The 27208-nt window shown below is 44.0% G+C and overlaps 6 non-coding genes across 6 annotated transcripts; all 6 read right to left on the bottom strand.

Moving 5' to 3' along the window:
* Positions 1-6500: 6500 nt before the first annotated feature.
* On the bottom strand, positions 6501-6625 carry LOC122791871. Its single transcript, XR_006363227.1, has one exon. It is a non-coding gene; the product is annotated as a small nucleolar RNA SNORA54 (small nucleolar RNA).
* Positions 6626-7355: 730 nt separating this feature from the next.
* On the bottom strand, positions 7356-7486 carry LOC122791868. Its single transcript, XR_006363224.1, has one exon. It is a non-coding gene; the product is annotated as a small nucleolar RNA SNORA54 (small nucleolar RNA).
* Positions 7487-7909: 423 nt separating this feature from the next.
* LOC122791864 lies at positions 7910-8036 on the bottom strand. The gene has a single exon (XR_006363220.1). It is a non-coding gene; the product is annotated as a small nucleolar RNA SNORA54 (small nucleolar RNA).
* A 167-nt stretch (positions 8037-8203) lies between these two features.
* Positions 8204-8334, bottom strand: LOC122791867. The gene has a single exon (XR_006363223.1). It is a non-coding gene; the product is annotated as a small nucleolar RNA SNORA54 (small nucleolar RNA).
* Positions 8335-8501: 167 nt separating this feature from the next.
* LOC122791866 lies at positions 8502-8631 on the bottom strand. Its single transcript, XR_006363222.1, has one exon. It is a non-coding gene; the product is annotated as a small nucleolar RNA SNORA54 (small nucleolar RNA).
* Positions 8632-8778: 147 nt separating this feature from the next.
* On the bottom strand, positions 8779-8907 carry LOC122791870. The gene has a single exon (XR_006363226.1). It is a non-coding gene; the product is annotated as a small nucleolar RNA SNORA54 (small nucleolar RNA).
* Positions 8908-27208: the final 18301 nt, after the last annotated feature.

Here is a 27208-nt window from a genome sequence, read left to right as displayed (position 1 = left end):
AACTGGTAATGATTGGCTCCCAGCCAGAAACGTAAATGATCTCAGGAGCGTCTGTTCATCTTTATGTGATAGTATGCATCCTTGAGATCTATAGAGCACATCCAATCGCCTTTCCCTAGGAAGGAAAGAATGTCCTGAAGCGTGACCATTCAGAACTACTCTTTCTTTACGAACTGGTCGAGTCTGCTGAGGTCCAAGATAAGTCTCCACTCCCCTGTTTTCTTTGGTACCAAAAAGAATCTTGAGTAAGTTCCGAATCCAACTTGGCCTGCTGGGACTGGTTGGATGACTTTTTTCTAGCAGTCTGTGGACCTCTGCGGTTGCTTGTTCCCTGAGATTGGGTGGAACATCTGGGATTCTGTTTACAGGAATGGGAGGGGAAGAGAACGGTATGAAAAATCCTCTGGAAATGATACTTTGTACCCAAGTATCTGATGTTATGTTTAGCCAGGCTTCTGGGTACAAAGACAAGCAACCCCCGACTGCCTCCAGAGCCGAACAGTTGGGCCCCTTTTCAGGGGCGCTGGTAGGGTTGACCAGGAACTGACCCTTGTCACCCTGTTGCTGTGGACCCCCTCTGCCGCAGGGGTGGCGTCTTCTGTTATAACCCCCTCCTCTGCCTCTAGAGGGGTTTTTCTCCACGTGTGTCCTGAAAGACTCCCTGTGCATTTCGGAACCACATTTTTCCTCCCCTAGGGCCCTTGGGGTAGGGCCGGGTAAGGGTAGAAAAACGGACTCCAACGGCAGATAAGGTCTTGCCCTCCTGTTCACATCATGTTGAGGTTTCCTTTACTTTGGGCCCAAACAGTGATGAGCCATCGAATGGGGTATAAAGACTTAAAGGGTTCCACAAAGGAACAGAGTAGCATCCAGGCTGGTCTTTGAAGAGCAATGCCCGAACTAGCGGCTCTACTCGAACCATCAGCTGCACAGGATATGAGATGCATGGACAAGTTTACCACAGAGTTTTGGGTAGCGAGCTGGGCACTGACTTTGTTGGCCACCCCTGCAGCTACTGTACCCTGGAGAGCATCTCCTAGCTCTTTCAGGAGATCTCTTTGTAGACTGGTAAAGTGGGTTAAGTAGTTCAGTGATCGCAGAGAAAAAGTAGCTGAACTAAACATGCGCTTCCCATATCTATCCATAACCCTAGAATCTAGAGAACATAAATGTCTGTGCAGTGACTGAAACCTGGTTCAAGGTACCTGAGAGCACCCCAGCACTACCAGGTTTTACCTCATATCATGCTTTCCGGCCCCAAAACTTGGACCGAACCACAAAAGGAGGGGGGAGTATCCATATTCAAAGATACCCACACCTCCAGATTAGTGGCAACGCACGAAGCATCGGAGACCATCCAGGTGCAACTACCCATAGGCAAAACTGCCCTTCAGTTTGTAGCATGCTACAGACCACCCTCTCAAACTCAGGAAACCCACACAGCCTTCCTGAAGACACTGGAGAGTATGAATGTCTCCCCAAATACCATCATATTGGGAGACTTCAACTACCCAAACAGACTGGGAACATTACTCAAGCCCCAACACCCTAGCCCAAAGGTTCCTAGAATTCATAAACTCAAATGCGATGGAACAACTAGTCACCATTCCCACAAGAGGAGATAATATACTTGACCTGATCATCACAAACATGGGGACAAAATGCTCCACACCTGAAGTACATCCCTCATTGGTGAGATCAGACCATAAATTAATCTCACTGGAAATCCACATCCCGCCCCCACCCCCTGCACAAAAGACCACAGTGAAGAACTTCTCAAACGCCAACTTCACAAGACTGAAGTGGTATCCTTCAAGTCTCCTGGGCCAGTGGAAACCACAACCCACAATGCTGAATCCTTTACAAATGCCTTCTACGAGCACCTTCAAGAATACATGGATCATGCAATCCCAAATAAAACCAAGACCCATTCCCCCCAAAGGCAGGCACCCGGTCTGGTGGACCCCAGCCATAAACAAACTTTACAACAGGAGGAAGCTACTACATGACAGAGCAAAATCCCTAAAAGGGAAGTCATCTCTGATCAGTACTAGCAAAAAACTACTATCACTCATAAAATCATCCAAGGCCAACTTTGAGAGAAAAATTGCAAAAGACACAAAAGACAATCACAAGGCCTTCTTTAGCTATGTTAGTAACCTGGGTGGAAACTCCCAGATATGCTCAGAGTTAGTCCAAAATGACAAAATACACTGAACCCACAGACATTGCCGACATTCTGGCAGACCGGTTCAGTGCAAATTTCTTCTCCCCCTCCCCCCCAAAAGGAGAAATATCTATCCCAGCAGAGTGCCGCCTCCCTAACATCTCAGATGCCCAGGTGAGGGCCGCCCTCTGTAAAGCTAAAAACACAGCATCAATGGGACCGGACAGTGTCCCGGGCTGTGTGCTACATGAACTCCAAGAGGAACTAAACCCACACATAAGGCTGCTGTTCAATCTTAGCCTTACTACAGGATACGTACCCAAAGAGTGGTGAACGGCAACAGTGGTCCCACTCCACAAAGGTGGTGCTTCTACGGACCCTAGAAATTACCGCCCCATAAGCTTGACGAGCCTGGTCTGCAAAGCTATGGAGAGGATCATTATGGAACTCATAAACAAAGACATTGGGGACCTGCAGACATTGGATCCTACCCAATTTGGCTTTGTCAAGGGCAGATCCTGCCTTTTGAACTTAGTCGACTTTTTTGAAACAGTCACTAAGGCCATTGATGAGGGTAAGGCAGTTCACACAGCCTACCTTGACCTTGCAAAAGCTTTCGACAATACCCCACTCGGGCATCATAGACAAACTCGCCAGCTTAAATGTAAACCCATATGTCACAAGATGGGTTGCAAACTGGCTCAAGGACAGAACCCACAGGGTCAGAGTTGCTGGAGCCATGTCAGACTAAGCCAGTCACAAGCGGTGTCCCACAGGGCTCAGTCCTGGGACCCCTCTTGTTCGGCATTTATTTTTCCGAGGTGCAAGCAAACATAGGAGGATTGTGGCTGACAAAGTTCGCAGATGACTGCAAACTGGGCGCCATTATTGATACTCCAGCGGACACTAGCATCCTACAGAGAGGCCTCATAGAAATGGATAATTGGTGCCAGAGCCATGGCCTCAAGATGAAAGCCAAAAAATGTATAGCCATACCCTTTGGGAAAAATAAGGTACCCACAAATTACCACATAGGTGGTAATCCATTAAGTACGGAAGAGGTAATCAGGGACCTAGGGAACCAAGTTGACAGTAACCTCTCATTTGACACTCACATTGCCAAAGTGGTTAGGAAGACCTTCTATATTGCCCACATTATCATGAAGGGATTCACATCTAGATCAGGAGAGGTCATTGTGCCCCTGTACTCTTATCAGGCCAATGATTGAGTACAATGCCCCATTTGGGATGCATCTTACCAGACACCTGCAGCAGTTGGAAAGACCCCAAAAGTGTCTCACCAAGAGGATAAAGGGTCTCAAACATATGTCATATGCTGCCCGGCTGAAGAAACTCCAGCTCTATTCAGTCGCATACCACCTACTCAGAGGTGATTTGTGCCTGACGTACAAGGCCATGTCCAATCCGGAATTAATGGACATGCTCCACCTCAGAAAATCCAAATCCATCAGAGCCACGAGAGCAAGAGACTTGAACCTCAACAGAGAAATAAATAGGACGTGCTGGAGGGACAGATTCATAACCCAGAGGCTCCCTACACTCTGGAACAGAATCCCAGTCCATGTTAGGCAGAGCCCCTCACTAACTCTATTCAAGAGAAATCTTGACGAGTGGATGGGAGATCGTAGGTTTACCCCGGGGGTCATCTCTGTGTCACTACTAGACAGAGGCACACTAAACCCTAAATGGGTGTAGCATTCTCATCCTAAGGGGTGGTGTAAGCCCCACACACTCTGGCTAGACTTATAAATGCCCTAGGGCAGATAGCCTAGTATGAACCTATGAATCTCTGTTAGGGGGATAGATAAAAGTGGACGTCTCAGACACTAACTTTCTGGTAGCTGCAGCTACCACCATGGCATCAACAGGCACTCCCTTTGTCAGAAAAGGCTTGTCCACTGGGGCAGACATGAATTTATTGGGCTTACGAGGAACAGATTCCATGGCCTCCGGTGACCCTCACGCCTTACAAGAGATCCGTTCCATGAGCTGCGTCAAGAAGTGGAAAGTTGAGACCCAAAAGCCTTCAAGAGCACGGACTCACCCTCAGTAGGGTTCTTGGACTGCCAATCGCCCCTCTGACCAAGTAACTCTAGTATCTCTGCAAAACACATATCCTCAGAGGAGGATCGAGGGGACCCTTCTGACTCAAAGTCAGTGTCAGATGTCAAATACTCCTGTGGGGAGTCCAAGTGCCTCCTCTTGCACAGTCTCTTCCTGGGCACCTCCTCAGTGGGGGGATCTGGGGAGGTCTCAGAAGAGCAGGGGACACCCTGTGGGGATACTTGAGACTCGGGGTCTCTACGCTTAGAGGGACCGGTAGATGAAGAAGCAGACAGGAACTTGAGGGGAGAGGGAAAGCTGAACTGATGCAGACGTTATCTTTGGAGACAAAACTCTCCTCATAGCATCGAAGACACCATGGCTCCGACGAGGAGTGGACGGACCTGAGAGTAGCTTCCGATCCTACCGCACTGAAACCCTGGGCTTCGAGCCAGAGGTAGGAGACGAAGCCCTGAGAGGAAGAGTCGGCACCAACAAATTGGTTTAACTATCTTCCCCGGACCCGACGGGAGAGCATCGGCTCCTAGAGTCCTCGGTCGGCGCCAAGGACATCCGAGTTGACGGAGCCATTAACACCAGTGCTGGTATCGGCTCCAAGGGTTCGACAACCACCGGTTCAATTTCCTTCGGCTCAGAGGAGGAGTAGACAAATCCGGTTCCATGGTCTTCGGCACAGACAAGCTGATCGGGGCCAACAACAATTTGGCAAGTCCTGGTACCTGTAAAAGCTTCGGCACTAGCTGATCCATGTCCAAATCTGAAAGGCTGACTGAGGGACATAGCTGAATGCACCGAAGGTGCTGACTGAAGCAGAGGGGGAAGAAGGAACTTCAGAGACTGGCTCCAATACCAAGAGCTGGCTCCGAATCAAAGGTACACTCTGTTCCGATGTCTGTGGAACCGATGACCCTCCTGAAATTTTTGCCTTTTTTATCACTTTGAAGTCTTGGATTTTGAGGATCTGGAGGACGTACTAGTACCCTCATGGCTACTCAACACCTTAGAAAAAGATTGCTGTAACAATCCCCTGTCTATAAGTTTCCTCCTTCTCTCCAAGAGAACTCGAAAAAGAGTGGCAAATGCTGCAGGTGTCTTGGAGGTGTTTAGCCCCCAGACAGTAGACACATTGAATGTGTCAGTCAGTGATGGACATTTTCTGCCCACAATCTGGGCATTTTTTGAATCCCGATTTAGGATGGGATTTCTCCTTTTCATCCGACATAGTTAAATAAAACAAACAGTAAACTGCAACAGGTAAAACAGTCAAGTCCTTACTCACTTGTAAAGATCCACAAACAACTAAGCCCAATACGGACACAATCTATAACAATGTAATTATAGATTACACATATATAGCTAAAGAGCCCACAGAAAAAAAGCCTATTAGAAAGATTAATAAGAGTAAATAGGGCTAAAGGCCCACACAAACGAAGAAGCCAACAAGGCACTAACTTTTAAACTATTTATAACTCTTGAAACTATAGATTACATTATGAAAACACCGAATACTAACAGTATTTTTTAAACAAAAAGGAAAACTTTTTATATAAACTTGCTGTTTTTTCAAAAAATGGTCCGAGCTAGCTGGATCACAGAGATCTCTCTTGCCGCAGCAAACTAGATCTGAGGTAATTCCAGCAGTGCATTGTGGGATAAGGGGCTTGGTCTCCAGCTACTGGCAAACCTTGAGCTTTACTATCGGCCATGTCGGAGCCGAGGATCGGCTCCGAACCCATCAGTGAGAATAAACGGCGAGATTTAACAACTTCACATCAATTGTCAACAGATTACGAACAGTGCAAATTTACATAATCCCGCAGTGTGTTGTGCAGCACAATGCTGGACTAAGTAGCTAGGCAGAAAAGTCATAAATAAAAATGCATTCATTACTAACCAGCAGAATGGGCTACGTATTGGAAATTAGTCTGTTTTTTTCAGTGAATTCTGGCTTCTTCACAGAAGAAAACATGATCGGTTCTCACATAAAGGAAACAACTGACTATTAAAACCAGCTCTTAATCTAAGCAACATTGCTTTACTGTAGCACCGGAATGGAACCCAAAGACAGAAAACAGCTGTCAACAGATTATGAACAGTGCAAATTTAAATCTTGCATTGGATTATAGAACACAACGCTGGACGAAGTAACTAGCCAGAAAAGTCATGCATAAAAATGCACTCATTACAAACCAGCAGAAAGGGCAACATATTGAAAATGATTAGTCAGTTTTTCAATGAATTCTAGTTGATGTGTTCTCACAAAGTAAACTGACAATTAAGCCAGCTCTTAACCTAAGCGAGATTGCTTTACTGTAGCACTGGAATGGAACCCAAAGACAGAAAACAGCTGTCAACAGATTACGAACAGTGCAAATTTGAAGCATTCACCATTGTCTTATACAGCACAGTGTCAGACATAACTAGCCAGAAAAGCCACGGCTAAAAATGCACTCATTACTAACCAGCAGAATGGGCTACGTATTGGAAATAGCCAGTTTTTTCAGTGAATTCTAGCTTCTTCACAGAAAAAAACGATCTGTTCTCACATAATGGAAACAACTGACTATTAAAGGCAGCTCTTAATCTAACTGAGACTGCTTTACTTTTGCACTGGAATGGAACCGGAAGAAAAAAAACATTGTCAACAGATTACAAACGGTTCAAATTTAAATCATCCCACACTGTGTTATGCAGCACAATGCTGGACTATGTAGCCAAGCAGAAAAGTCATGCATAAAAATGCACTTATTACAAACCAGCAGAATGGGCAACATATTGGAAAAGATTAGCCAGTTTTTCAATGAATTCTAGTTGATGTGTTCTCACAAAGAAAACTGACAAAGCCAGCTCTTAATCTAAGCGAGATTGCTTTACTGTAGCACCGGAATGGAACCCAAAGATAGAAAACAGCTGTCAACAGATTACGAACAGTGCAAATGTGAATCATTCCACATTGTCTTATACAACACAGTGTCAGACATAACTAGCCAGAAAAGCCACGGCGAAAAATGCACTCATTATTAACCAGCAGAATGGACTACGTATTGGAAATGATTAGTCTGTTTTTTCAGTGAATTCTAGCTTCTTCACAGAAGAAAACATGATCTGTTCTCACATAAAGGAAACAACTGACTATTAAAGCCAGTTTTTAATCCAAGTGAGATTGCTTTACTGTGGCACTGGAATGGAACCCAAAGACAGAAAACAGCTGTCAACAGATTACGAACAGTGCAAATTTAAATCTCGCATTGGATTATACAGCACAATGCTGGACGAAGTAACTAGCCAAAATAGTCATGCATAAAAATGCACTCATTACAAACCAGCAGAATGGGCAACATATTGGAAAAGATTAGTCAGTTTTTCAATGAATTCTAGTTGATGTGTTCTCACACAAAGAAAACAACTGACTATTTAAGGCAGCTCAATCTAAGTGAGACTGCTTTACTGTAGCACCGAAATTGAACCCAAAGACAGAAAACAGCTGTCAACAGATTACGAACAGTGCAAATTTAAATCTCACATTGGATTATACAGCACAATGCTGGACGAAGTAACTAACCAGAAAAGTCATGCATAAAAATATACTCATTACAAACCAGCGGAATGGGCAACATACTGAAAATGATTAGTCAGTTTTTCAATGAATTCTAGTTGATGTGTTTCTCGCAAAGAAAACTGACAATTAAAGCCAGCTCTTAATCTAAGCGAGATTGCTTTACTGTAGCACCGGAATGGAACCCAAAGACAGAAAACAGCTGTCAACAGATTACGAACAGTGCAAATGTGAATCATTCCACATTGTCTTATACAGCACAGTGTCAGACATAACTAGCCAGAAAAGCCACGGCGAAAAATGCACTCATTATTAACCAGCAGAATGGACTACGTATTGGAAATGATTAGTCCGTTTTTTCAGTGAATTCTAGCTTCTTCACAGAAGAAAACATGATCTGTTCTCACATAAAGGAAACAACTGACTATTAAAGCCAGTTTTTAATCCAAGTGAGATTGCTTTACTGTGGCACTGGAATGGAACCCAAAGACAGAAAACAGCTGTCAACAGATTACGAACAGTGCAAATTTAAATCATCCCACACTGTGTTATGCAGCACAATGCTGGACTAAGTAGCTAGGCAGAAAAGTCATGAATAAAAATTCACCCATAACTAACCAGCAGAATGGGCTACGTATTGAAAATTAGTACATTTTCTCAGTGAATTCTAGCTTCTTCAGAGAAGAAAACATTATCTGTTCTCACATAAAGGAAACAACTGACTATTAAAGCAGTTTTTAATCCAAGTGAGATTGCTTTACTGTAGCACTGGAATGGAACCCAAAGACAGAAAACAGCTGTCAACAGATTACGAACAGTGCAAATTTAAATCTCGCATTGGATTATACAGCACAATGCTGGATGAAGTAACTAGCCAGAAAAGTCATGTATAAAAATGCACTCATTACAAACCAGCAGAATGGGCAACATATTGGAAAAGATTAGTCAGTTTTTCAATGAATTCTAGTTGATGTGTTCTCACACAAAGAAAACAACCAACTATTAAAGGAAGCTCAATCTAAGTGAGACTGCTTTACTTTTGCACTGGAATGGAACCTAAAGACAGAAAACAATTGTCAACAGATTACGAACAGTGCAAATTTAAATCTCGCATTGGATTATACAGCACAATGCCGGATGAAGTAACTAGCCAGAAAAGTCATGCATAAAAATGCACTCATTACAAACCAGCAGAATGGGCAACATTGAAAATGATCAGTCAGTTTTTCAATGAATTCTAGTTGATGTGTTCTCACAAAGAAAACTGACAAAGCCAGCTCTTAAAGCGAGATTGCTTTACTGTAGCACCGGAATGGAACCCAAAGACAGAAAATAGCTGTCAATAGATTACGAACAGTGCAAATATGAATCATTCCACATTGTCTTATACAGCACAGTGTCAGACATAACTAGCCAGAAAAGCCACGGCGAAAAATGCACTCATTACTAACCAGTAGAATGGACTACGTATTGGAAATAATTAGTCCGTTTTTTCAGTGAATTCTAGCTTCTTCACAGAAGAAAACATTATCTGTTTTCACATAAAGGAAACAACTGACTATTAAAGCCAGTTTTTAATCCAAGAGAGATTGCTTTACTATAGCACTGGAATGGAACCCAAAGACAGAAAACAGCTGTCAACAGATTACGAACAGTGCAAATTTAAATCTCGCATTGGATTATACAGCACAATGCTGGACGAAGTAACTAGCCAGAAAAGTCATGCATAAAAATGCACTCATTACAAACCAGCAGAATGGGCAACATATTGGAAAAGATTAGTCAGTTTTTCAATGAATTCTAGTTGATGTGTTCTCACACAAAGAAAACAACTGACTATTAAAGGCAGCTCTTAATCTAAGTGAGACTGCTTTACTTTTGCACTGGAATGGAACCTGAAGAGAAAACAATTGTCAAAGATTACAAACGGTGCAAATTTAAATCATCCCACACTGTGTTATGCAGCACAATGCTGGACTAAGTAGCAAGGCAGAAAAGTCATGAATAAAAATGCACTCATTGATAACCAGCAGAATGGGCTACGTTATTGAAAATTAGTCAGTTTTTTCAGTGAATTCCAGCTTCTTCACAGAAGAAAACATTATCTGTTTTCACATAAAGGAAACAACTGACTATTAAAGCCAGTTTTTAATCCAAGAGAGATTGCTTTACTATAGCACTGGAATGGAACCCAAAGACAGAAAACAGCTGTCAACAGATTACGAACAGTGCAAATTTAAATCTCGCATTGGATTATACAGCACAATGCTGGACGAAGTAACTAGCCAGAAAAGTCATGCATAAAAATGCACTCATTACAAACCAGCAGAATGGGCAACATATTGAAAATGATTAGTCAGTTTTTCAATGAATTCTAGTTGATGTGTTCTCACAAAGAAAACTGACAATTAAAGCCAGCTCTTAATCTAAGCGAGATTGCTTTACTGTAGCACCGGAATGGAACCCAAAGATAGAAAACAGCTGTCAACAGATTATGAACAGTGCAAAATTAAATCTCACATTGGATTATACAGCACAATGCTGGACAAACTAACTAGCCAAACAATTCATGCATAAAAATGCACTCATTACAAACCAGTAGAATGGGCAATGTACTGGAAAATCAATCAGTTTTTCAATTAATTTTAGCTTCTTCACAGAAGAAAACATCTGTTCTCACATAAAGGAAACAGCTGACTATTAAAGACAGCTCTTAATCTAAGCAAGCTTGCTTTACTATAGCGCTGGAATGGAACCCAAAGACAAAAACAGCTGTCAACTGATTACGAACAGTGCAAACTTAAATCATTGCGCATTGCATTATACAGCACAATGCTGAACGAAGTAACTAGCCAGAAAAGTTTATTTGTGTCTTTCGGCTTTTCCTGGTTAGGGGTCGCCACAGCGGAACTCCGGTCTGCTAATGACTGGCAGTAGATTTTTACGTACTGGCTTACCAGGCCTAACGCACAACCTTCAACGAAGGAAGCCCGTTCACGCATGTCGCTACACAGAAGAAGCTCAAACTGAGAACCGAACGGGCAACATCTATCTGTGAGGCAACAATGCTACCGCAGCACCACCACTGCAGTATCTAACTAGCCAGAAAAGTCATGAATAAAAATGCACTCATTACAATCCAGCTGAATGGGGAACCTATTGGAAATGATTAGTCAGTTTAACAGTGAACTCTAGTTGATGTGTTCTCGCACAAAGAAAACAACTGACCATTAAAGGCAGCTCTTAATCTAAGTGACATTATTTACTTTTGCACTGGAATGGAACCTAAAGACAGAAAACAGTTTTCAACAGACTACAAACAGTGCAAATTTCAAATCATCCCACATTGTCTTTCACAGAATATCAAATGACATAACTAGCCAGAAAAGCCATGGATAAAAATGCACTCATTACAAACCAATAGAATGGGCAACATACTGGAAATGATTAGTCAGTTTTTCAATAAATTAGTTTCTTCACAAAAGACAATACAATCTGCTCTCACAAAGAAAATAACTAGTAAAACCAGTTCTTAATCTAAGTGAGGCTGTTTTACTGTACACTGGAATGATACCCAAAGACAGTAAACAGCTGTCTAAAGATTACAAACAGTGCAAATTTAAATCTACACCTTGAGTCTTTCACAACAGCCTGACTGAGAGAAAGTAAACAATTAATAAAAAAGTACAACTGTGGGATAATGGGTAAATACTGCAAGTAATTAGTCTTGCAATAAATTCTAGTTTCTTCAAAGAACATATCAAACTAAAACATGAACAGAAAAGACAGACTGCAATAACATTATCTGTTCTCATCCAGCCAACTCTTAATCCAAGTGAGACTGCTTTACTGTAAAACCAGAATGGAATCCACAGATTGAAAACAGCTGCCAAAAGATTAAAAACATTGCAAATTTAAATCTATACCTTCTGCCTTAAAAAGCAAGATGCCAAACTAATGCAACTAGATATAAATCAGACCATAAATAAAACATTCATTACAATTCATATAAAAGGCAACTGTAACAATCAGGTTTAGAAAGTAAAGCTCTGCATCCACCATAAAGTACAGTTTTGTACCTACCATAAATGTAGATGTTCGAAGATCCACATTGCTGCAGTCCTAACAATTGGGTAGTCCGCTGTCCTCGGTGCCGAATATCAAAGTATAAGGCTGGCGTCGGTCAGGGCATTTGACTGGCGCCAGCGCCAGGGTACAAATGCATGACCGGCGTCATATCCTCAGTCTTTTCTTGCCCCAGATGTCAGAAGACCCTAAAGAAAGGTCAAAACCAAAAGACAGCAAACAACCAACCAACCACCCGTGCACTAACTATATGTACAATATATACAATATACACAAAATGTACAACCCAACCCACACAACCACCTCTAACAACAGAGGGAAGGAGGGAGTAAATTGGACTGCAGCAATGTGGATCTTCGAACATCTACATTTATGGTAGGTACAAAACTGTACTATGTTCTTCATCTCACATTGCTGCAGTCCTAACAATTGGGTAGAATCCCAAAGCAGAGATAAGGGAGGATGGCTAACTACAAGGAAGCAGGAGCTGCCAAAATGCCCTGCAAAACAGCAGTGGCAAAACCAGCCCTGGACTTAGAGTAAAGTGGCAGGTGATAATGCTTAGAGAAAGTATGCACAGAACTCCAAGTAGCTGCCTCCAAAATATCCTTGGTTGCCACTCCCCTCAAAAAAGCTGTTAAAGTGGCAGTAGCCCTAGTGGAATGAGGCCTAATCCCAGCTGGAATCTCCTTGCCATGATGGGAATAACAGAAAGCAATGCAAAACCCAATCCACTTAGAAATAGTCTGTTTTGATACAGGCTTGCCCTGAGAACTCAAAGCAAAAGAAACAAACAACTGCTGAGACTGCCTGAAACCTTTAGTTCTGTCCAAATAATAACGCAACTGCCTGTGGACATCTAAAGTGTGCAAAATCTTTTCCCCTTTATTTTGGGGATTTGCATAAAAAGTAGGCAAATGAATAGTTTGGTTTAAAGCCACACTAGAAACCACCTTAGGCATAAAGGAAGGATTAGTACGTAATGATACCCTATCCTTATGGAAAATCAAGAAAGGCTCAACCGCCATAAGGGCCTGTAATTCAGAAACCCTTCTTGCAGAGGTAATGGCCAACAAAAAAGCAGTCTTCCACGATAAATATTTCAACTCGGCAGTAGCTGCAGGCTCAAAAGGTTGTAGAGTGAGTTTCTCCAACACAAAATTGAGATCCCAAGCAGGAGTAGGAGCTCTTCGTGGGGGTCTTATATTCTTTGCCCCTCTAAGAAATTGCTTGAACAAAGGATGAGAAAAAGTACAGTTTTGTACCTACCATAAATGTAGATGTCCGAACTGGATAGCATCTGCAGTCATAACAAGTGGGTTGTCCTGTCGTCAGGCAGCCCTTCAGTCGGCCGGATTCCAAAGTCCGGGTCCGGCTTCGGCTGATGTCGCACTCCACCCGACGTCATCTCTGTTGGTCTTCGGGTATAAAGGCATCAGCCGACGCCATTTTCCTCAGTGTTTCTTGCCCCAGATGCCAGTAGCCCTCTTGCAGGCTAAAATTTGGATAGATGCCAATGTTTCCAAATAGATAGAGGTAAACACAACAATAAGCATGTATGTACATATACACAAACAAATACACCATAAAGACTCCCCAACAGCTAGCTATTAGAAGGGTAAACACCTAGGAGTACCACAGAGGGGAAGGAGGGAGGTAATCCTGACTGCAGATGCTATCCAGTTCGGACATCTACATTTATGGTAGGTACAAAACTGTACTATGTCCTTCATGGATGCATCTGCAGTCATAACAAGTGGGTAGAATACCATAGCCAACTAGGGAGGAGGATAAAAGTAGATTATGGTGTGTTTAGGATCCCTTGCAGTACAGCAGTGGCAAACCCTGCTCGGGATCTGGAATATAGAGGCAAATTATAATGCTTGGCAAATGTATGCACGGAGGTCCAAGTAGCCGCCTCAATAATGTCTTTGGTTGCCACTCCTCGTAAGAAGGCTGTGGTAGTGGCTGTTGCCCTTGTAGAATGAGGTCTTATGTTCTGTGGAATTGGTTTTCCATGGAAGGAGTAACAGAATCGTATGCAATTTCCTATCCATTTGGAGATTGTCTGTTTGGAAATAGCTTTTCCTTCCTTCCTGTTGCATAGGCTACAAAAGTTGGTCAGTCTTTCTGCTATTTTTGTTCTGTCCAAGTAGTAGCGTAGCTGTCTATGTACATCCAAGGTATGCAGTATTCTTTCCCTCTGTTTTGTGGGTTGGGAAAGAAGGTAGGTAGGTGGATTGCCTGGTTTAAAGACACTCTGGATACCACCTTGGGCATAAATGTAGGATTAGTCCTCATGGACACTCTATCTTGGTGGAAGATTAGGAAGGGTTGCACTGCCATTAAGGCCTGTAGTTCTGAAACCCTCCTTGCTGAAGTAATTGCCAGTAGGAAAGCAGTTTTCCATGACAGGTGTTGTAGGTCTGCTGTTGCTGCTGGTTCAAAGGGTGATAGTGTCAACTTTTTCTAGCACAAAGTTTAAATCCCAAGCTGGTAATGGTGGTTTCCTTGGAGGTTTTACATTCTTGATTCCTCTGAGGAACTGCCTGAGCAAAGGATGTGTAAAAACAGGTGTATCAAAGCTGTATTCTGCTGAAAAAGCTGATGCATGTATCTTGATGGAGGAGTAGGACTGGCCTGAATGAAGAAGTTCGCCAGATACTCCAGAATGTTAGGCATATCTATGTTTGACACATCTTTTCCTCTTCCATTACTCCAGATGACAAACCTTTTCCATTTTCCAGCATAGTTCCTTCTTGTTGAAGGTCAGCGTGCTTCAAGAATAATGTCTTTAACTCTTAGCGAAAGTTCTGGAATAGCGCTGTTATGTGATGTTCCATGCAGTCAGTTGCAAGGTTTTAGGTTTGGATGTATGATGCTGTAGTTGTTCTGCGTTAACATCAAAGGCATCAGGGAATTGTCCACATATTGTTCGAGACATGCTCCTCAGTAGTGGGTACCAGTGTTGTCTTGGCCAGTTTGGAGCTATCAGGATTATCCTTGGGCGTTCTTCCTTGATTTTCAGTAGTACCTTGTGTATCAAAGGAAGAGGCGGGAATGCATATGCTGTTAGGCCTTTCCAGTTGAAGGGAGCGAATCCACTTTCCATGCTAATGGGTGGAATGTCCTTGTGCAGAATTTTTGAGCTGGTGATTGAGAGGTGATGTGAATAGGTCTATCTGTGGCATTCCCCATTTCTTTGAGATGGTCTTGAAGATGTCGGGTGAAGCTTCCATTCGTGGGCATCGAAGTGGTTCTGCTTAATATGTCTGCTAGGGTATTGTCTTTCCCTGGTACAAATATTGCCTGTAACTGGATGTTGTAGCTGAGTGCCAGGGTCCACAGCTCCAAGGTCATTATGCATAGGGGGTATGAATGAGTGCCTCCCTGTTTGTTGATGTACCACATGACTGTGGTGTTGTCTGTCCTTATCATCAACTGGCCCTCTTTGAGAAATGGTTTGAACTTTTGGATAGCCAGTTTTACTGCCAGCATTTCTTTCAGGTTGATGTGCAGTTGAAGTTGATCCTGTGTCCACAATCCTTGCACGCATTTGTCCAGCATGTGGGCCCCCCATCCTAGGTCTGAGGCGTCTGTTGTGATGGTCTGGCTTGCTTGACATCTGCGAAAGGGTAGGCCTGGGTTTGACTGGCATGCCTGAGCCCACCATAGGAACTCCTGTTTTAAGCATGGAATTAGTGGGATTTCTGTTTCTAGACTGTGTCTGTGTTGGGACCATAAATTCTTTAGGTACCACTGTAGTTTTCTCATATGTAGTCTGGCAAATGGAACCAAGATTATGCATGATGCCATGAAGCCCAAGGCCTGCAGTACTTTTCTTGCTGTTAACTTGTTCAGTTTTGTTAGTGCCAAGAAGTAAAGAGGAAGTTCTTTTTGTTTTTCTGTAGTCAGGAATGCCATTTGTTTTACTGTGTCCAATTCAGCCCAAGAAAGTCCTTGTTTGGGAAGGTATCAGCCTTGACTTTTGTAAATTGACTGTGTATCCCAGTGCTTGTAGCAAGTAAATGACCCTTTGTAAATCTGTTGTCAGCTTGCTTTTGTTGTCCCCTTGTAGCAGGCAGTCGTCCAGGTATGGGTAAATTTGAATTCCCTGAAGTCTGCAATGGGCGATTACTGATGCCAGGCATTTTGTGAATACTCTGGGCAGTAGATAAGCCAAAGGCAATGCTGAGAATTGATAGTGCTCTGATCCTGCAAGAAATCTGAGGTATCTTCTGCAGATTGGTCAAATGGGGCGTGCAGGTATGCCTCCTTGAGATCTAGAGTTACCAGCCAAGACTCCTTGCCCAGCATGGGAAGAAGTTGCTGTAGGGTCAGCATTTTGAATTTTGGGACAATGATGTATGTATTTAAGGTGGACAGGTAGAGAATTGGTCTCCAACTTTTTTCCTTTCTTGGAACTAGGAATAGTCTGGAGTAGAACTCCTTTCCTTGCTCTGCTGTTGGCACTCTTTCCACAGCTCTCATGTTTGCTAACTCCATTATCTGGCGTAGAGCCTCTGTTTTTTGATTTGGAGGTAGATTTGGCATTCCTCTTTTGACTGGTAAAGTGTGGAAGTGAAACCGGTAACCTTGATCTATGGTTTGTAAAATCCACTTGTCCTTTGTTATGTAGTGCCAGTTCTTTGAAAATAAGGTTAACTTTCCGCCTAGAGGAGCTGCTATTTGTTCCCTGGTAGGCGGATTTAGGGTTAAGTCACTGTGGTTGTGTTGATGTAGTGGCAGTGCCTCTGTTGTTACCTTGCCACTGTCTTCCTCTGTAGGCACCTCCTCTGGATTGGTTTCTGCCTCTGGAACGTCTATTCCTGCCCCTTTGAAATTTTGTGGAGTCAGGAAAGGACCAATTTTTGGCAGGCCAGTTCCTGCTAAACCTTGGGGGTTGAACCTGCAAGAAATCTTTAACAGTTTGAACAGATTTTGCCTTTTCTTCCATTTTCTTCATAACCTGCTGGGCAGGTGTACCAAACAAACTTGTCTTGTCCATAGGTGCATCTAGCAACTTAGCTTTAACATGATCCGGTAAAGCTTGTTCCTTTAGCCATGCATGCCTTCTTATCACTGTGCCTGTCATGGCTGATCTAAATGAAGCCTCCAGTGCATCATAGCCACATTTTAAGGAATGGTTGCTAACCTGTTGTATGTTATTTACCATCTCTAATACATATTTCTTATCAAGAGATTCATCAGTGGTTAGTTTTTAGTTAACTGATCAAGCATAAACTCTTGGTATTGTATCATGTGAAACTGACAGTTTAAAGCTCTAGCTGAGAGAGTAGCTGAAGTGTAGACCTTTTACCCCATCTGTCTAATGACCTTGCTTCCCTTTCAGAAGGAATAGGGTTTTAGCTATGGTTGCTACTGCCTTGGGACCCTGGGATATAGTTTCTGGGTCTGCAAGTGGAGCCTTGTAAAGGTGGTGATGAGTATCTGGCACCCTGTAAAATCTGTCTGGTTTGGCAGGGGCTGGGGTAAAGAATCTGGGAGCAAACATCATTGAAAGCATCATCCACCACAGAGAGAACAGGAGGTATAGCTAAGGGCCTGTGCTGTGGGAGGTGCAGAAAAGTCCTAAGTCTTTTTCTGGAGTCTGAAAAATCCTGTTGCTGCCATTGGAACTGTTCTCTCATGGCATGCAAGGTTTCCCCAAAGGAGAATTCTTCTGGTGGGGAAGCAGCTGGAATGGATTCTTCAGCATCAGAATCTTCAAAATTGGAGAAGGGAGCCTCTGGCTGGTCAGTTATGTCTGATTCATCAGCAGAATCATCAGAGGACACTGGCTCGGGGGGCTCTGCCCTAGGTCTCTTCTCTGGGGGCTGAGAGGCCCTGTCTGGGTGAGATTGAGATCCTCTAATTAAAGAAATTAAATCTTCTGCCAAAGTAAGCATTTGAGAACTAGAAGAGGGCCTGGATGAGGGGGGTTTAACAGGCACTGTTTTAGTAGTCTTGGCTGCTTTAGCCCTGGCAAAGGCCTTAATGGACATGGCTGCTGGAGGCCTAGCAGCACCACGTGCTGGGGTAGAGACATCCAAGGGGATGGTGTCTGATAAGTCAACCACCGTAGTGGGTAAACTTTCTGAGGTCGATTCAAGAGTTGTAGCAGGGGCCTCAGTTGTAGGAATAGGTTCAGCTGTACTTTGTTCAGTTTTCGGTTTCGGCGAAACCGAGACACTCTTGATTTGCTTGACCATGGTTTCGCCGAAACCGCGGACCGCGGTGTCGGTCTTTATCTTTGCGTTTTGGTAGATTGGGTTGTCGGAGGATCCGGCGGCATAATGTACGCAAAATCAGAACCGAAAACTGTTCTGCAAACTCCGACCGACGCCTAAGCGTTAGTCGGTTGAAAGAAGCACAGGCCGAACAGGCTGCTACGTCGTGGGCTGGGCCTAAACAAGGCAGACAGTAAGAGTGGAAATCTTTATGAGGTATTTGTTTCCCACAGTTTAAACAATTGTTAACTTTTTCTGACATCGGCTGAGGCAAGAAAGAGTCCCCAACGGCGTACTTAGCTTTAGAAGTCTTCGAAGTAGTATTCGGTAGAAGTAATCTCTGGATCCGACCGGCCGGCACTTGCGAACAGCTTCTGCTTCGGGCCACGTGGCAAGAAAGACTGGGGAAAATGGCGTCGGCTGATGCCTTTATACCCGAAGACCAACAGAGATGACGTCGGGTGGAGTGCGACATCAGCCGAAGCCGGACCCGGACTTTGGAATCCGGCCGACTGAAGGGCTGCCTGACGACAGGACAACCCACTTGTTATGACTGCAGATGCATCCATGAAGGACATCAATGGTGGGTTGCAATCATAGTGAGCTGAAATTGCTGCAGCATGAACTTTAAGAGAAAGACAAACCTTTGTCTAGTAACTCAGTAAGATATTGAAGAGCCACACACAAATTAGGCTCAGAAACATCAAAATCTTTTGCTGCACTCCAAAACAAAAATCTCTTCCATTTGTCAGCGTACACTTTCCTTGTACTAGGCCTCCTAGCTTCAAAAATAACATTTAAAACTTGCTGAGGAAGTGGAGACCCACCATGGTTCAAAACAGAATATGCCAGGCTGTTAGGTGCAGAGAGTGAAGCTTGACATTTAGCAAATGGCTGTCCTCCTGCGACAACAGGTGTGGAATCGAAGGCAAAGGCCAAGGAGACTTCCGTACCAGACTCCTCAGTAACGGGTACCAGTGTTGTCGAGGCCAATCTGGAGCTATTAAAATCATCCTCGGCTTGTCCTGTCTGTCCTTTAGAAGTACCTTTAGGAGGAGAGGCAGAGGTGGAAAGGCATACACATGAAGATTGCTCCAATTGAAAGAAAGAGCATCCACTCTCCAAGCTATGGGATGAAACCTTTTTGTGCAAAACCTTGGCAGCTGATGGTTTAGTGGAGAAGCGAACAGATCTATGTCTGGAGTTCCCCATGACACTGTCAATTTCTGAAATACATGAGGATCCAATTTCCACTCGTGGGGATCCATAATTCGTCTGCTCAACACATCTGCTAAGGAGTTCTGTGCTCCTGGCAGAAACCTTGCCTGAAGATTGAGCTGTAAACTGAGAGCAGTCTCCCACAAAATCATTGCTTGCCTGCATAGAGGATAAGAATGTGTTCCCCCTTGCTTGTTGATGTACCACATGACAGTTGTGTTGTCTGTTAGAATCAACACCTGCCCTGGAAGAAGTAATTCCTTGAAAGCAAGTAATGCAAACTGGACTGCTAACATCTCCTTCATGTTGATATGTAGATGTTGTAGTCTGACAGGCCACTTGTTTTGTATCCACTTTCCATTTAGATGAGCTCCCCAAGCTTTGTCTGAGGCATCTGTCGTTAAAATCTGACTCGCCTCTGGCCGGGTCACAGAGAGTCCCTTGTGTAGGTGACATTCCTGAGCCCACCACAAAAATTCCTTTTGAATGCAAGGTATTATTTGAATGACAGTGTCCAGATCCTGGCAGTGCTGTGTCCATACATTTTTGAGATACCATTGTAGCTTCCTCATATGCAGTTTGGCATTGGGAAGTACCAGAATACAAGATGCCATGAACCCTAAGGCTTGAAGGACTGTCCTTGCAGTCAGCCCGGACTGATGAGATAGTTGATGGAAGTAAAGGGATAGACTCTTTTGTTTGTCCGGGGTTAAAAAGGCCATCTGGGATGCTGTATTCAGTCTCACACCCAGAAAGCACATGTCTTGAGAGGGTACTAGACTGGACTATTTAGTTCACAGAATACCCTAGGCATCTTAGCACTGCTATCACATATTCCAAATGATGAAGAAGCTCTTCTCTTCCTTGAGCCAGAATTAGGCAGTCGTCCAAATAAGGATAGATCTGTATTCCTTTTAGTCTGAAGAAAGCTACCACTGGAGCCAGAACTTTCATGAACACTCTGGGCGCAGTAGATAAGCCAAAGGGCAATGCAGATAACTGATAGTGAGAAGTCCCAGCTCGAAAACGCAGATACTTTCTGCAACTTAGTCTGATAGAAACATGAAGGTAAGCCTCCTTGAGATCCAAAGTTACCATCCAATGATCTTTACCCAGCAGAGGTAAAAGCTGCTGCAACGTCAACATCTTGAACTTGGGAATGTCCAGATAAGTGTTGAGGATAGATAAATCCAAAATTGGTCTCCACGTGTTCCCCTTCTTTGGTACTAGGAACAGGCGAGAATAAAATCCTAGGCCCACTTCTGGCAGAGGGACCGGCTGTATGGCCCCTAGTCGGAGCAACAGAGAAACCTGCTTGTGAGCCTCTATTCTTTGTTGAGGAGGAACGTCTGGCATGCCTTTGAAAGGAGGCAAGGTATGGAAATAAAACCTGTAGCCGTGGTGTATGATATCCAATACCCATCTGTCCTGGGTAATTAAACTCCAATTTTCTTTGAAAAGTGCCAACCTTCCCAAAGGTGCTGCCAGATGAGCAGGCTCTGGCAGCTGAAAAGGTAGGTCATTGGGTCTGCTACGAAAGGACTGACCCCTGCCCTCACCCAAAGCCTGTGCAGGAGAACTCCCTGTTCTAGGCCTGAAAGAGCCCTGAGCTCTGCCCTTACCACGTCTAGATCTACCCCTAGACTGTGAATCATAAGAAGGATACGTCCACCCTTTAGTAGGCCAATTTCTACTAAACTTTGGAGGCTGGACTTGCAAAAAATCTTTAACAGTCTGCATAGACTTAGCCTTGTCTTCCATTTTCTTTAAAACTGTCTCAACAGGAGGACCAAACAACACGTCAGATTGTAAAGGAGCATCTAAAATCCTTGTTTTAACATGTTCAGACAAATTCTGATCCTCAGCCAGGCGTGCCTGCGAAGAACTGACCCAGTGGCAGCCACCCTAGACGAGGCCTGTACAGCATCAAAACCACATTGCAAAGAATGCTTACCCACCTGTTCAGAAACATGCACTAAATCTTGCAACTCCTTACAATCAATACCTACAGCCAGAGCATCAACCTTAGATTTCAATTGTGAAAGGAGATAATTTTGGTATTTCAACATGTGAAACTGGCAATTCAGAGCCCTCATAGCAAGAGTGGAAGAAGTATAGACTTTCTTGCCCCATCTATCCAAGGCCCTAGCCTCCTTGTCTGCAGGAACCGGATTCTTAACAACAGAAGCCTTAACACCTTTAGGCCCATGGCTGACAGTTTCTGGGTCTGCCCTAGGACTCTTAAAAAGATACTTATGAGCTTCAGGCACCCTGTAATACCTATCCGCTTAACAGGAGCAGGAGGCAAAGAATCAGGATTAAGAGAAGCTTCCATAAAACATCTTCCACTACAGCCAAAACAGGAGGTATAGCCAAAGGCCTATGCTGGGGTAACAACAGAAATTCCCTAAGCCTTTTTCTGGAATCAGAGAAGTCCTGACCTTCCCACTTAAAATGCTCCCTCATGGAATGAAGAGTTTCTGAAAAAGAAAAATCCTCAGGAGGAGTAGCAGAAGGAGTAGAATCATCCACATCAGAATAAGGAGAGTACTCCTGCAAGTCTTCAGCCGAAGACTCTGAAACATCTGAAGCCTGCTCAAAACCCCCAGCTCAGGCTCCACCCTAGGCCTCTTATCAGGAGGGGGCATAGAACCCCTAATCAAAGTAATCAAATCTTCTGCCATTTTAAGCATATGTTTCTTGGGCCCCGTACCTGAAGAGCTAGGGGTAACACTAACTGAAGCTAAACCTGGCCTGCCCCTGGGGGAAGCCTTGGAAACAGAAGGAGAGGGCCTAGCCACCTTAGGAAGGGAGGGAGTATAGTAACATGAGAAGCCCCCTCAGCCTGACTAGTCTCCTGAGAGGCCACATCTTGCAATAACAAGGTCTCCCCCTGGGAACACAAAGAAACCTCCGGTGGAGCCACCGGCACCACCGACACCTCTAAAGAACCGGCGTCTGGTACAGACGGTTCTTCTAGCCGAGGCTTAACTGCCTTGTCCTTGCGCTTCTTTGAAGAAGCGGGCGTCGGAGCAACCGACGGCATTTTATAGTTACACCGCTTCCCAAAGACTAACCTCGCACAATCCAACCTTCTCTTTATAGTGCGTTTATTAAATCTAGCACAAGAGCAACAGCCAACAACGTCGTGCTCAGGCCCTAAGCAAGGAATACACAAAGTATGATAATCTTTATGCGGTATCTGTTTCCCACAAGAAATGCAATTATTAACTTTTTCTGACATCCGGTAAATGACTGAGGCAAGAAAAAACTAAAATATTCCCCAACGGGGTACTTAGCCAACTTTGAACTCGGTCTGAAACTTCTAAATCGAAAAATCTCAGAACGCCAACCGGCACTTGCAACACTGCTTCTACATCGGACCATGCGGCAAAAAAGACTGAGGATATGACGCCGGTCATGCGCATTTGTACCCTGACGTACTGACGTCAGTCAAATGCGCCCTGACCGACGTCAGCCTTATACTTTGATATTCGGGCCGACCGAGGACAGCGGACTACCCAATTTTTAGGACTGCAGCAATGTGAGATGAAGAACATCTACATACCTACCTAATCTGTTATCTGTAGATTGTAATAGCTCGGACTGGTCACCTCGAGTGCTTTCCTCAGCAACTTTTACAATCTTCACGCTTGAGTGTCTCCCATTCGCCTGGGATGCACTGCTTCCTTCTATAGAAAGTTCTGCTGCTGTACTGTTACAGTAAAGGAAGTAATTCTTTTTCAGGAAGGTAGTACTGGTCAACCTCTGGCTAATAGCGCCTTTTTTAGGCAAGGCTCAAAAGACAAACCCACCACCGTAAACAGCACAAATAACCAAAACCTAAGGGTAATGCTACTCAACGCCACCTCAAAATGCATGCACTCGAGGTACTCCTCAGTATGGAGGACAGATATCTGTGCGGTAACAGAAACCTGGTTTTAAGGCTCCAGACAGCACCCCAGCACTACCAGGCTATAACTCATACCATACTTTTCAGCCACAAAACCCGGACCGAAACACAAAAGGCCGGGGTGTATCCATGTTCATCACTGATACCCGCACCTCCAGGTTAGTGGCGCAGCACAATGCCTCAGAGATCATCTATGTGCAATTAACAGGCAAAACTGAAATTCAAATTGTAACTTGCTACAGATCACCCACCATGACCCAGGACCCCCATTCTGCATTTCTGGAGACACTGGAAAATATGAAGGTCCTATCAAATGCCCTAATATTGGGTGATTTTAATTACCCAAACATTAACTGGGAGAACTAATCAAGTACTAACTCCCTTGTCCAACACTTCATAGAATTTATAAACTCTAACACCTTGGATCAACTGGTCAACACCCCCACCAGAAGTGACAACATATTGGACCTGGTCAACACCGTGGGCGACCAGTGTTCTACATTGGAGGTCAACCCCTCGCTGGTTAGATCAGACCACAAACGAATCACTCAGGATATCCACATTCCGCCCTAACCCCCAATCAAGGAAACCACCGTGAAAAACTTCACGTTACTTAAGACAGAGGTGGAAAGGTTCACAGCCCCCATGCTAAAGGACAACACTGTCCAAGCTGCTGAATCCGTTACAAAGGCACTCTATGAACACCTGCAAGAATGCATGGATCATGCTTATACCAAGGAAAACAAAGACTCACTCCCCTCCAAGAAAAGGAAACCAGTCTGGTGGACCCCTGCCATAAACAAGCTATACAACAGGAGGAGGAAATTAGTACAGAAGAGTAAAATCCCAAGAAGGAAAAACATCCCTGATCAGTATTAGCAAGAAACTACGATCCCGCATAAAATTATCCAAGGCATGCTTCTAAAGAAAAATTGTCAAGGACTCCAAAGATAACCACAAAGCGTTCTTTAGCTATGTCAAGAACCTAAGTGGAAACTCTCAGATCTGCTCTAAGTTAGTGCAGAATTGCACAAAATACACTGAACCAACTGATATTGCCAACATTCTGGTAGACAGGTTTAGTGCAAACTTCACCCCACCCCCAACCCCCTGAAGGGCCCATAACCATACCGGAAGAATGTAGAGCCCCAGCAATCACTGACACAGGTTAAAACAGCCCAATCCAAAGCCAAAAACACAGCTTCAATGGGACCAGACCTTGTCCCAGGCTGTGTCTTACGCTAACTCCAAAATGAACTAACCCCTCACCTAAACACACTGTTCAAACTCAGCCTCTCTACAGGCTACGTACCCACAGAGTGGCACACAGCAAGTTATCCCGCTCCACAAAGGTGGAGCCACAACGGACCCCAGGAACTATCACCCTATAAGCCTGACTAGCCCAGTTTGTAAGGCTATGGAGCGCATCATTATGGAACTCATTAACAGAGACATTGGGAACCTCCAAACACTGGACCCTACCCAGTTTAGCTTTGTTAAGGGCAGATCATGCCTCCTAAACCTGGTGGACTTCTTTGAGACAGTTACCAAGGCATTAGACGAGGGAAAGGAGGTCCACACAGCCTACCTAGACCTTGCAAAGACTTTTGCCACCATTCCCCATTCTGGTATTATAGACAAGCTCACCAGCCTGAACATAAACCCCTACATCATGAGATGGGTTGCCAACTGGCTCAACGATAGAACCCACATGGTGAGAGTTGTAGGCTATAGGTCCAACTCTAAACCAATTAGAAGTGGCGGTCCCCAGGGCTCAGTACAGGGACCCCTCCTGTTCGGTATATACTTCTCAGAGGTACAGGCAAGCACAGGAGGACTATGGCTGACCAAGCTCAGACAGCAAACTGGGGGCCATAACTGACTCTCCAGCTGATACAGACATCCTCCAAAAGGGTCTCACTGAGACAGATACCTGGTGTCAAAATCATGGCCTCAAGCTAAATGCCAAAATGTGCACAGTCATCCCATCTGGAAAAAACAAAGTACCCGCGAACTACCACATATGTGGTAGTCCCCTAAATACAGAAAATGAAATAAGGGATCTGGGGACCCAAGCAGATCGTAATCTCTCCTAGGATTTTCTAACCACCTTGGCAATATGATTATCATTCTATGTGGCCCACCTAATCACAAAAGGCTTTGCATCTAGAACAAGAGGTTATTGTGCCCCTCTACTAACGCATCAGACCCATCAAAGTAAAACGCCCCATTTGGGATGTACCTTACAAAACACCTGCAACAACTGGAAAGACCACAGAAGTACCTCACCCAAGAGGATTACTGGCCTCAAACAGATGCCCTATGCAACCCGACTGAAGAAACTCCAGCTGTACTCTGTTGCTTACCGCCTATTCAGAAGTGATCTCTGCCTGACATACAAGGCCATGTCCAACCCAGAATTGATGGACATGCTCCACCTAAAAAAAATCCCAGAGAGCCACACGTTCTAGGGATCTAAACCTCACCATAACGATACAAAGGACTTGCTGGAGGGATAGATTCCTGTCCCAGAGACTCCCCATGCTTTGGAACAGGATTCCAATCTACATTGGGCAGAACCCCACACTAACACTCGAGAAACCTTGACGAGTGGATGGGAAACAGAAAATTTACCCTGGGGATCACTGCAGTGGCTCCGCTGGACAGAGGCACAGGGAACTAATCTAAGGGGGCAGTTAAAGCCAACACATTCTGGCTAGGCTTACATATGTCCTTGGGCAGATAGCCTAGTACTTCCCTATGAACCTATAATCACCATGTTGATGCATAGGTGACAACTTAGCTGGCAGATAGGTGGTTGACAGTACTACAGTAGATGGACAACAGACCAAGTATATAAAACTTTACCTCTGTTGAGCCAGTCCTTATACTGCAATAGGTGGACCAACTCTCCAGCAGAAGACTGGTGGCCTCAAAATAAAATTCTCCGGCAAGATGGTGTCACCACAGTTTGCCCTAGATCTTGATGACATTGAGCTTATAAGTCTTGGAAAATGTATGCAAAGAACTCAAAGTTGCTGCTGTACAAATGTCATCCGCACAGATTCTTTAAGAATGCTGTTAGAAGTTGATACCAACCTTGAAAAAGTTTCTCATTTGAACCACAACATTTTGCTCCTAAAAGAAAAGCAAAGTGTAATATACCAGGAACAGCCACTCATACAATGTTTACTTTGTCCCCCTGTTACCTAGTCTATTAAGAACGAGAGAAATTGATTACATTTTCTCACCTTTTAAACTGTCTAGACAGAAAGCTGTTCAAATGACTAAACACTATGCACAGTTTGAACTCACACCTGTTAAGGGTACATAGGTAAAATACTGGAACTTAACGGTTTGCTCCAGTTTTAGATCTGATGCTATTTTGAGCATGAATATTGGGTCAGTTCTAAGCACCACTGTCTTTGTGGAAAACCAGGTATGGTGACTGAGAAAAACAGAACATAGCTTGAAAACTCTCAGCTGAGGTAACGGCAACTAAAAATAACACCTTTTAGGGAAGGTACTTAAGATCAGCTTTAGCAGCAGGTTGTAAGGAGATTGAAGTTCTCTCTCTGGTGCAAAACAAGGGGTTCCACAGATGGATTAGGTGCTTGGATACTTCTCTTCAAAATTCAGGCAGGTTTGCCACAGATGACTGGTTGCTGATATGCTGCAATGGCTACAAGATCAACTTTTATTTTACAGAAACTGGAGACCTTATCAAACAAATCAAAGAAACAGAGAACTGAAAATGGATCTAGTCCTGGTCTGGTTGCCCATGTTGTAAACTTAAACCAATTGTCTTTATACACTTTTGTGGAAGGACTTTCCATTCTAACAATAACTGAATCACCCTATGAGGGTAATGTGGGGTCCATGGCCATTACTGGAAGTGGAGAAACTATGCTTTTAATCTGGAGGAGGATATGTCCAAGTGAAGCTTGCCAGAC

This window comes from Protopterus annectens, chromosome 17.part0 (genome assembly GCF_019279795.1).
Source record: "Protopterus annectens isolate FY-2018-M chromosome 17.part0, PAN1.0, whole genome shotgun sequence".
Classification (NCBI taxonomy): Eukaryota; Metazoa; Chordata; order Ceratodontiformes; family Protopteridae; genus Protopterus; species Protopterus annectens.
The sequence above is the reverse complement of the archived record's forward strand: the minus strand, read 5'-3'. Positions and strand labels throughout refer to the sequence as shown.